We start from the raw sequence: 12,609 nt of genomic DNA, 5'->3' as shown, positions 1-12,609 counted from the left end.
CTGATATTAATGTACATGCAAAATAAATTAGAGTAAACTGGAACAACATTTTTTGTTAATAACAATAGATTTTGACCTTGAAAATTTCCCAAAGCAACAAGCAAATTTTAAAATTTTAATCTTGAGATGTCAGAATTTTTTAATTTTAAATGATATACATATGAGCACATTTGGAGTAACTGTGTAACTGTGTAAACTGTGTAAACTGTGAATGAATCTATAAACATATGAATGATATACATATGAATGAATCTATAAACCCACTGAATCTATAAACTGTGAATGAATGAATCTATAAACCCACTTCAATGATAGAAATCCATTTCATAAACCCACTTATGGAAAATCATGGAAAATCATGCTCTTAAATTGTGAATGAATCTATAAACCCACTTCAATGATAGAAATCCATTTCATAAGAGGGAAAAAGCTAAAAAGAATAGAAACCCACTTCAATGATAGAAAGTATGTAAGAAGAATAGGAGGGAAAAAGCTAAAACCAGTTTGTATTTAAGAAGCATTGCTTTAACAATTTCAAAGGTAAAAAAAAAAAACAGAAGGTGGTCCGAATGTTTCAATGACCCATAGCCTTAATGTGAGCAAAATAAAGTGAGGAGAGGAGGGTGTCTTACCTTCTTCACAGAGTTTTCTTCCTTCTTCAATGACCCACAGAGTTTTCTTCCTTCTTCACAGCTTTCTTCGAAGCTTTCTTCAAAGCTTTGTTCCAGTTCAAAGCCTTTGTTCCTAGCCTTCTGCATTGATAGGAATACAAATGATGCCTTACCTGGTAAAACGCAGTGGGTTGGTGAGAGTTGATTGGAATACAAATCTGGACCATTGGATTTTAGCCATGGACAAATCTAAACCATTGAAACTCTTTTCAATCTCAGCCATTGTTTTTAAATTGGACAAATCTCAACCATTAAAGATAGTTTGTGAGAGAGACATTTTCAAAAATAAATCTGAGCCATTGCTTTTAAATCTAAACAAATCTGAACCATTGATTTGAAAGACATTTTCAAATTAAATCTAAACAAATCTAAACAAATCTGGACTATTTGAAAAAAAATCTATATAATTAAATTGGGCCTACCTCTCGAACACGGATGACATTAAGGGCACGCTCATCACGGATAACAACATTAACATTTCTTTCTTGAAGAAATTGGACCTAAAAATACAAAAGAATTAGAGGTAAAAAAAATAAAAAAATTATACATGTAAGAAAATGAGTAAAAGGAATCAGTATTACAGTTCGACGTAGGTCTCCATCCATCTGTAAATTATAAGAAAAGAGAATTTTGTTATAAGGAATTAGATAAAAAAAATTATGAAAAGAAAAGAAAATTGACTTTTGCTTATAAGAAAAATGTTTTTTTTTTTTTCAAATAAATAAAAAAGAAAACAACTTACGTGACCAAAAATAGTAATGTTGTCCATAATTAGCGGTTGAAGGTCAATGGTGTCTCAACCTGAAAGTGTCAGGTTATGTTAATTTGACAAAGATAACAGTATGAAGGCAAAATGAGGTTTAATAATTGCCATAAAGAAAAATTAATCGTTACAAAATTAACAACCTCCTAACATATTTTAGTTAACAACCTAGTTTAAGAAGTTCGTTTGTGCGTGAATATCACAGATGGAGAAATTCACCTACTACAGGATAGAAGAAAAATTATAATTTTTTTATGTCTTCAATATACGTTAAAAAGGATAGAAGAAAAATTAAATACTCTCATAGAATTCGTCATAATTTTTCTCTATTGACCAAAATGTAGAACTATAGCAATACATGATTTTGTGGTTGATTATATATAGCAACTTTGCACTGACAAAGGTTAATTCTTATGGATTGTATTGCCCATTTTTCCTACTAACAACTAAGTAAATTATAAAAAAAAATATAAATTATACTAATGAATAAAATTTTAGCAAAACTTAATTACAGAAATTTAATTACTAAATTTGCATTTTAAAATGTGAAAATGAAAAATAAGTAAAAAACTACAATAAAAATTTATAAAAGGGCTCACCACACTATAACTGGAAAATTACAAATACCTTTTGTATTATCTGTATAATTGCAAATGCCTTTTTCAAAAAAGTATACTACACAGTAGCTTATTTACTCCAAGGAGTAATACTCTCATAAAAATCATTAAAAAGTTATTAAAACAAATTTTTAAAATAAGTTTAAGTTTTTTCAAAAGTCCTGAAAAACATCTAAAAAGTCTCCTTTTTTTTTTGTTTGGAAAATTCCATAAATAAAATTGAAACAGAAAAATAAACTGGACTATTTTTAAAGAGAGAGAAGCCTAAACATTTTAAAATAGCAGTTCAATTAAAAAACCAAATTAAAAACAATTCACTAAAAGCAAAAAAAATAAGGGTCATCAAATTAACAGTTATATACCAAGATACATAACTATACACACTATATTAGACTTATTTCTAAATAAGGGTCATCACCCACTTTCCATTCATTAATCCAAAACATTTCTTAACCCACTGCGATTCAACAAAGAAAGTGAGAAACTAATAAAGAATTGCAAGGGATAGAACACTCATCACAAAAAATGTATACAAATCTATTTTTATATTTGGTGAGTAAAAATATGACCATTGATGATTAAAGAGAGCCTCAACCCATCTGACCAAGATGAAACAAAAATCTATATAACAACAACCTAATTAATGTCAACATTAACTCAGAGTTTTTTTTGGAAGCTCAACCCATTAAGATGAAATAAAAATGATTGTTAATATAAAACCCAATTTTTCTTAACCCTCATTTGAAACACGAAACCTATTTTTCCTTAACCTCCATTTGATAAAGAGAGAAAAGTGGGTGTTAAAATTCCATTGATTATTAAAGGGTACCTCAACCCAATTAATGTTAACATTAACTCAGAGTTTTTTTTTTGGAAGCTCAACCCATTAAGATGAAATAAAAATGATTGCTAACAAATAACCCAATTTTTCCTTAACCCTCATTTGAAACATGAAACCCATTTTTCCTTAACCTCCATTTGATAAAGAGAGAAAAGTGGGTGTTAAAATTCCATTGATTATTAAAGGGTACCTCAACCCAATTAATGTTAACATTAACTCAGAGTTTTTTTTGCAACCTCAACCCATTAAGAACAAAACACAACACATAATTATTTTTTTTATTTTTTTTATTTTTTTTGGCTTCAGATTCTTAATGTTAACATTAGCTCTGAATTGAAAAAGAGAAGAAAAAAAAAACCCAGAGCATGATGCATTACTTCACTTCTATATAGTCCACTTCATCCGAATACCACTTTTTTAACATGATGCATGTCTAGGATATGAAACCCAAAGCTATGAATTGAAAAAGAGAAAAAAAAAAAAAAAAAAAAAAAAAACAGAGCTATGAACTGACCCAAAAAAAAAAAAAGAGCTATGAACCCATGTTCGGAAACAGAGGTAAAAAAACAGAGTTATGAACTGAGAGGAAAAAAAAATAGGGGTAAAAAAAATGAATGGAACAACAAAAAAGAAAGTGAGGAGGTAAGAGTGCCTTACCCGGTGATGGTGGAGAAAAAATGAAAGGAATGCGAAGAGCTTTGTTGTTCCTTCAGGAATGCGAAGAGCTTTTTGGAGCTTTGTTCTGCCTTCGATGGTGATTCACTTCCTCTCCTTCGATTGTAAGCTTCTTTCACAGTGATAGGTAAAGTCCAGTGGTGGGTTGGTAAGAGTTGATAGGCAAAGATATCTGGACCATTGAATTTTAGACCCTTGAAAATATTTGTGAAAGTACGTCTGAGCCATTGTTTTTAATTACTAATTTTGCATTTTAAAATGTGAAAGAAAATAAGTAAAAAAACTACAATTAAAATTTATAAAAGGGCTCAACAAAAATTACAAATGCCTTTTGTATTATCTATATAATTACAAATGTCTTTTTCAATACACATCATAAAAATTTATACTACACAGTAGCTTATTCACTCAGTAGCTTATATAAACCCAAGAGTAATACTCTCATAAAAACCATAAAAAAATTATTAAAACAAATTTTTAAAAGAAGTTTAAGTTTTTTCAAAAGACTTGATAAACATCTAAAAAGTCTTCTTTTTTTTTTTTGAAAAATTCAAAAAATAAAATTTAAAAAGCTAAATAAATTGGACTCTTTTTAGAGAGAGAGAAGCCCAAATATTTTAAAATAGCAGTTCAATAAAAAACTAAATTAAAAACAATTTACTAAAAGCCAAAAAAAAAAAAAGGTCATCAAATAAAAAGGGTTAACTTTTTAATGTTCCCTTTTCCTTTCAATCAACAAATTCCCTTCAAATCCTAAATACAAATACAGCCTAAGAGATGGGGGGAAAAAAAAAGAAGACATATCATATTACAAAATTAAACTGTAACAAAATCCTTGTAATTGCATGAATATCACAGATGGAGAAATTCACCTACTACAGGATAGAAGACAAATTATAATTTTTTTGTCTTCAATATACATTAAAAAGGATAGATGAAAAGTTAAATACTGTCATAGAAATCTTCATCATTTTTTTGTATTGGCCAAAATGTAGAACTATTGCAATACATGATTTTGCGGTTGATTCTACATAGTAATTTTGCATTGACAACAGTTAAATTGTTTTGGATTGTACTGCCCACTTTTCGTATTGACAACTAATGTATACCACACCAAAAAAAAAAAAGTAAATTATAAAAAAATGTAAATTATACTACTTATGAATAAAATTTTAGCAAAACTTCAATATAGAAATTTAATTATTAATTTTTCATTTTAAAATGTGGAAAAAAAATAGGTTAAAACCTACAATAAAAATTTGTAAAAGGTCTCACCACACTGTAATTGGATAATTACAAATATCTTTTGTTTTATCTATATGATTAAAGTCTGTCTAATTATTTTTACAGTCTTTTTTCAATTTAGAAGAGTGTTATCATTACATTATTTTTTTCAATTTAGAAGTCTGTCTAATCACTACCTTTTGTTGAAACAGTTCATGCTTCAACTACTTTCTTAAACCTACAAACAATTCATGATTTTAGCAAAACTTCAAAAAAATAGGTTAAAACCTACAATAAAAATTTATAAAAGGTCTCACCACACTGTAATTGGATAATTACAAATATCTTTTGTGTTATCTATATGATTATAAGGGAAAACAGAACCTTAATATCTTGAAAACTTTTTACAGTCCAAAAGTTTTGTTGTTGAAACTTAAAGCAGAACTATAGGATACTTCAGAAAATTAAAATAGTTCAAATTTAAATTTGTTTAGATGTGATTTTAAGATTGAATTTGAAAATTTTGTCTTGACAAATTTGAAATAACGTAGTAGTTACTTGAAATCCTTAATACTAAGTGTTACAGTTCTACAAAGAACCTAATAATAGCTTAAACTACTTGCTTCGTTCTAGTAGTCTATTTGATGCTTTGTGATACAGTGTAGCTTATCTAAATTGGACATAGGTTGCGATGCAAATGGTGTTGGATTTGGATTATGGGTCCCCAATTGGTTATTAAAGAAAAAAACACAATACAAAATTTTATTTTGTTTAGCATTTGATACATTATAGGAATTATTAAAGCTCATCCTCAACAGCATACATTTGATACATTGGATTTGGATTATGGGTCCCCAAATAAATGGGCTTCTGATTATGCCTATAATGCAAACAAAATGCTAATGTTTCAAAATCAAACTAAAAAACAGAATGCTAATGTCATCAACACCCATTTTATTCAATAATTTTATGAAATCCTCATAGGATGAAACCCACAAATATGAACCCAAAATCAAAACTCATTTCATAAAAATCCAAAATCGAAATCCAAAATACAAAACCAAAATACAATTTTATAGATATCAAAACCAAAATCAAAACCCATTATAATCATAGGTTAGTTGATAAAACCCATCAATGAAATAGAAATATATAAACCCATCATATTTGCAACTAATTTCAAACCTACAAAAAGAAAATGTAAAGATTTCAAGGTTCTTAAATGTAAAGAAAATGTCATCAGCGCCAAAATGTAAAGAAAATGTAAACCCATCATGGTCATCTAGGCATAGAGTTTTCAATGAATGAATATATGTTCAAAAAATTTTAATACAAAGATTCTTAAATTTTCAACCCATCATGGTCATCTAGTAGAGTTTTCAATGAATGAATATAATATATATTTTAATGAATGAATATATATTCAAAAATACTTTTAATGAATGAATGAATTTTTAATGGATGAATATATATTCAAAAAAATTTCAATCTTAAAGATTCTTAAATTTTTAATGAATGAATATATATTCAAAAATACTAAGATCATATAATATAGAGCCCAAGAAATCAGTATAAAAAATTAAGAAGGGTCATGTTCATGACACTTTTTATACCCCAATACACTTTTTATACCATCATATTTGCAACTAATTTCAAACCTACAAAAAGAAAATGTAAAGATTTCAAGGTTCTTAAATGTAAAGAAAATGTCATCAGCGCCAAAATGTAAAGAAAATGTAAACCCATCATGGTCATCTAGGCATAGAGTTTTCAATGAATGAATATATGTTCAAAAAATTTTAATACAAAGATTCTTAAATTTTCAACCCATCATGGTCATCTAGTAGAGTTTTCAATGAATGAATATAATATATATTTTAATGAATGAATATATATTCAAAAATACTTTTAATGAATGAATGAATTTTTAATGAATGAATATATATTCAAAAAAATTTCAATCTTAAAGATTCTTAAATTTTTAATGAATGAATATATATTCAAAAATACTAAGATCATATAATATAGAGCCCAAGAAATCAGTATAAAAAATTAAGAAGGGTCATGTTCATGACACTTTTTATACCCCAATACACTTTTTATACCATCATATTTGCAACTAATTTCAAACCTACAAAAAGAAAATGTAAAGATTTCAAGGTTCTTAAATGTAAAGAAAATGTCATCAGCGCCAAAATGTAAAGAAAATGTAAACCCATCATGGTCATCTAGGCATAGAGTTTTCAATGAATGAATATATGTTCAAAAAATTTTAATACAAAGATTCTTAAATTTTCAACCCATCATGGTCATCTAGTAGAGTTTTCAATGAATGAATATAATATATATTTTAATGAATGAATATATATTCAAAAATACTTTTAATGAATGAATGAATTTTTAATGAATGAATATATATTCAAAAAAATTTCAATCTTAAAGATTCTTAAATTTTTAATGAATGAATATATATTCAAAAATACTAAGATCATATAATATAGAGCCCAAGAAATCAGTATAAAAAATTAAGAAGGGTCATGTTCATGACACTTTTTATACCCCAATACACTTTTTATACCATCATATTTGCAACTAATTTCAAATCTACAAAAAGAAAATGTAAAGATTTCAAGGTTCTTAAATGTAAAGAAAATGTCATCAGCGCCAAAATGTAAAGAAAATGTAAACCCATCATGGTCATCTAGGCATAGAGTTTTCAATGAATGAATATATGTTCAAAAAATTTTAATACAAAGATTCTTAAATTTTCAACCCATCATGGTCATCTAGTAGAGTTTTCAATGAATGAATATAATATATATTTTAATGAATGAATATATATTCAAAAATACTTTTAATGAATGAATGAATTTTTAATGAATGAATATATATTCAAAAAAATTTCAATCTTAAAGATTCTTAAATTTTTAATGAATGAATATATATTCAAAAATACTAAGATCATATAATATAGAGCCCAAGAAATCAGTATAAAAAATTAAGAAGGGTCATGTTCATGACACTTTTTATACCCCAATACACTTTTTATACATATACTAAGAAACGCTTTACACATCTATATGTCACTATTTTGTATAAAAAATCCGATATAACTTAATACCAACTTAATACCTCTTTGTTGCCCTGTTCTTGATCAATTGAAGCACTGATATAACTCCCCTGCTTTCCAAATTCACCTAAATCATTTATGAGCTGAAATCTTTCCAGTGATGATATGAAGAATCAGTGAGCTGAAATCGACACTAAGCATCCAATGGCATCCTGATATTAATGTACATGCAAAATAAATTAGAGTAAACTGGAACAACATTTTTTGTTAATAACAATAGATTTTGACCTTGAAAATTTCCCAAAGCAACAAGCAAATTTTAAAATTTTAATCTTGAGATGTCAGAATTTTTTAATTTTAAATGATATACATATGAGCACATTTGGAGTAACTGTGTAACTGTGTAAACTGTGTAAACTGTGAATGAATCTATAAACATATGAATGATATACATATGAATGAATCTATAAACCCACTGAATCTATAAACTGTGAATGAATGAATCTATAAACCCACTTCAATGATAGAAATCCATTTCATAAACCCACTTATGGAAAATCATGGAAAATCATGCTCTTAAATTGTGAATGAATCTATAAACCCACTTCAATGATAGAAATCCATTTCATAAGAGGGAAAAAGCTAAAAAGAATAGAAACCCACTTCAATGATAGAAAGTATGTAAGAAGAATAGGAGGGAAAAAGCTAAAACCAGTTTGTATTTAAGAAGCATTGCTTTAACAATTTCAAAGGTAAAAAAAAAAAACAGAAGGTGGTCCGAATGTTTCAATGACCCATAGCCTTAATGTGAGCAAAATAAAGTGAGGAGAGGAGGGTGTCTTACCTTCTTCACAGAGTTTTCTTCCTTCTTCAATGACCCACAGAGTTTTCTTCCTTCTTCACAGCTTTCTTCGAAGCTTTCTTCAAAGCTTTGTTCCAGTTCAAAGCCTTTGTTCCTAGCCTTCTGCATTGATAGGAATACAAATGATGCCTTACCTGGTAAAACGCAGTGGGTTGGTGAGAGTTGATTGGAATACAAATCTGGACCATTGGATTTTAGCCATGGACAAATCTAAACCATTGAAACTCTTTTCAATCTCAGCCATTGTTTTTAAATTGGACAAATCTCAACCATTAAAGATAGTTTGTGAGAGAGACATTTTCAAAAATAAATCTGAGCCATTGCTTTTAAATCTAAACAAATCTGAACCATTGATTTGAAAGACATTTTCAAATTAACCCTTCCATTGTTATATAGATGACTGAAGCTTCTTCTTTTTATTATCAAAAACATTGAGAAACACGATTGAATTTGATAGTGTGTGAAATGACAGAGTTGTACCTTCAGTAGTAGAATGCAAAAGCATATTTCGGAACAATCCAATCATGCATCACAGATTTAAAAAAGAAAATAAAAAGATTCAAATATAGACATGCTTCTTCTTCTTCTTTTTAGATACACATGAAATTGGCTCTTAACAGATTCAAAAAAGAAAATGTACAGTGGTAGATATGCCACTTTAGTCCCGTTTGGTAGAACTGTGGGAAAGTGATTATAACTTATAATCTGACAGTTTATACCTTATAACTGTGAACATAAGCTGAGTTTTGACTTATAAATTAAGCTTTTCCTCCCCCACTCAAAGAATAAGTTGATTTTTGACTTACAAAAAGGTATAAACTGCATTGTTAAGCTGAACTAAACACATCAAAATAATTTAAATTAAGCTATAAGCTGAAATAAGTTAAAAATAAGCCCTACCAAACAGGGCCTTTGTGGCCAACCTAGGGAATGAGTACCTAATAATGAAGGGATATTTAGTGGAGATTTCAGGGCTGCGAGAGAGGGCGGTGGCTGAAGAGGAAATGCAGTGGCGCTGGTGGCAGTAGAGGAGGGCGGGGGAAGACATGGCTAGGGCAAGATGAACAGAGAAACATATGAGGGTTTGGAGATTAAGAGGAGAAAGAATAGAGCGTGGGTGTGATATATGGGTGTGGGTGAGGGACCTTAAGCTATCCAAAAAAAAAAAAAAATTTGGACCTCTTCCATTATTAAAAGTTGGAGAGGGATGTTAGACTAAATATTTCAAAAATCTCAAGGAATGTGATGTAATCATAATAAATCTCAAGAAATATGATGTTATTTCTCAAATATGAGAAAAAAATTATCACTTTGTTTGGTTTCAATTTTCTAAATTCAATTTTTTTTTAATTGAGTTTTTAAAGGTTTTTAAGTGAAATTTTCTGAATTTTCTAGTGAAATTCATAATAAATCCATTTTTTTGAATTCATAATAAATTGAAGTTTTAGTGAAATATTTTAATATTTTAAGTAAATTTTTTACTTTTTAGACACACTTAACCTAAATATACATAAAAAGTAAAATATTTGTAAAAAAATATTTTCAAAAATAATAAATATACAAGAATACGAAGACACACTAAATTTTTTTTAAAAATTTTTGATAAAAAAAAGTTCATAAATATTATATTTTTTAATTATATTTATATTAAGTGTCTCTAAAAAGTTAAAAAAAATTAAAAAATTAAAAAAATTCATTAAAAATACAAAAAATAATTTAAAAAAAATTAAATCTAAAAGGTTAAAACCAAACATGGTGATATTTTTAAGAAATCTCACCCTAGTTTGCCGTGGTTTGGCAAAATTTTCAGGCTAAATAATTCAAAAAGACAAAAAAAAGTTTTCAAGTTTGGCATATTTTGAAAAAGTTAAAAAATTACTTTAAAAGTTAAAAAGTTATCGCTATTTATTAAAAAAATATTAAAAAATTAATTTAACACATAATTACATTTTCAGACAGCTCTGTGATCCAACAGCGAAGGTGACTTTTGGGAAAAATTGCACGGTTTTAGGTACATAAATAACACAGTGATGTTCGGCCCATAGAGGCCATCACGGGTATTATTTTAATAATATGAACCGTTCAATATGTAGAACTCGTCGAGTTATATATGCCTATAAAATCACGTTGCTTAGATATCGGTAAAAATATGAACAAATCGGTTAAAATTTATAAAATAGATGGTGTTATAGTTAACAGTTGAAAAAAAATTAATTTGATCAGATAGCTATTGATATCCGATCAACATGATTTTTTACAAGCATATATTACTCGACGAGTTCTACACATTGATTGATTTTGATTAGCAAAACGGAACCCGTGGTAGGCCCCCAAGGGCCGAACAACACCTCTAATTCAATACATGAAAAGTAGGGAATCATATCCCAGGTACACTCTTTGTACGCTACCCGTCTATTTTTTCACAATCTTCTTCTATACACTAATTTATACAACTTTTTAATACATATTTTTTCATAAAAAGTTAAAAAATTATCCAAAACAACTATATTTTTTTTCTTAATATTTTAATTTAAAAAATCAAAAAATAAATTTATTTAGAACACCTAAAATAAAGAGGCAAAAAATTAAAAAAAAATCAAAAAAGAATTTGTCATTTCAAAACCAAAAAAGTCAAATAAAAAAAGCCAAACAAATAAAAATAATTCAAATTAAAAAAATCAAAAAAATTAAAAAAACTAATTAAAAATGTCATTGTTATATGCGTCACATGTTGCCACACCTTTGAGTCATTTCATCCGACATCAATTTCAAAAAACAAAAAATGTTTCCTACCCCCACTGGGGTCGACTCCCAGTGAGGTGTCACTCCAAAATTGATTCAAAAAAAAAATATATATATATATATATATTTTTTTTTTTGAGTTTTTAGCCAGTGGGGGCGCGACTCCCACTGGGAGTATGTAGCGGGACTGTTCAAAAAAATAAATAAATAAAAGGAAAAAAATTATTTATTAGTCTACCTCATCTTGTCAATATGTGTTTATTTGATTTGATGTATGGCTGCCAAAGGCAAACCCGGATAATAATTTTTTTAAAATATCATATTACTGGTAGCTTTAAAGGGTTGTTTGGATGATCTAAATAAGTGTATTTTTTATCTTTTTATTAAAAGATATGTAGAAAAATAGAGAGGTGATGTGATAGAAAAAAGATAAAAAGATGAATTATTTTTGAATTACCAAACTTGACCTTATTGTACATCATTTTTTGATTTTTATATTAATGTATTAATAATTATATGATGGAAGTAGAGGTCGAGATGGTGTGGCCATGGTAGCTGCGAAATGGAGGTAGTGATAGTTGTATTAATGGTTGCTGCTAGTGATGGTGGGATGTTTCTAATGGTAGTAATAATGGTGACGATAGAAATGGTGGTGGAAGTGGTTATGGTGGTCTAATAATGGAAGTGGTAGTGGTGACATTAATAAAATTTTAATTTGAAAAATATTTTTTAACTTTAAAAAAGAATAAAAATAAAAATCAAAGTAGTCATGTTGTCCATTAACGGTAAAAAATATTTTCTATTTAATTTTATTTTCTTTTGTTCTAAATGATAAAAAATACAAAAATATTTTCAAAAATATCTTTCATTGCATACGAACGGAGCATTAATGTTTGAATGATCAAGTTCATCAACAGCCAATCACAAAAAAAAAAATAGTTAATGGAAGTGTGAGTGATTTGATAGGCTAAATTAGCCTCTCGCATTTGTCTACAGTTGTTTTTAAATAAATCGAATTTTAAATTATGTTTAGATTTATAATTTTAGTAAGAAGTTGTGATGTTTCAAATCCTTTTAAAGTAATTTGAGTATATTAATTTAAAATTTCTGTCTGTTTTAATTGTTCTGGTTATCGTTGAGCTCT

General features: G+C 27.8%; 1 long non-coding RNA gene across 2 annotated transcripts; it reads right to left on the bottom strand.

Annotated features, from left to right (window-relative positions):
• Positions 1-1,092: 1,092 nt before the first annotated feature.
• Positions 1,093-8,038, bottom strand: LOC145790956 (uncharacterized). Of its 2 annotated transcripts, XR_014330425.1 has the most exons (5): positions 7,924-8,038; positions 3,550-3,739; positions 1,414-1,472; positions 1,253-1,276; positions 1,093-1,171 (listed from the first exon to the last, which is right to left on the bottom strand). It is a non-coding gene; the product is annotated as an uncharacterized LOC145790956 (long non-coding RNA). The 2 variants fall into 2 exon arrangements; XR_014330424.1 differs by having other exon boundaries at positions 1,093-1,276.
• Between the last annotated feature and the right edge of the window lie 4,571 nt (positions 8,039-12,609).

Source organism: Camellia sinensis, chromosome 5, assembly GCF_055761805.1.
Source record: "Camellia sinensis isolate YWXY chromosome 5, ASM5576180v1, whole genome shotgun sequence".
In the NCBI taxonomy this organism is placed as follows: Eukaryota; Viridiplantae; Streptophyta; class Magnoliopsida; order Ericales; family Theaceae; genus Camellia; species Camellia sinensis.
The sequence above is the reverse complement of the archived record's forward strand: the minus strand, read 5'-3'. Positions and strand labels throughout refer to the sequence as shown.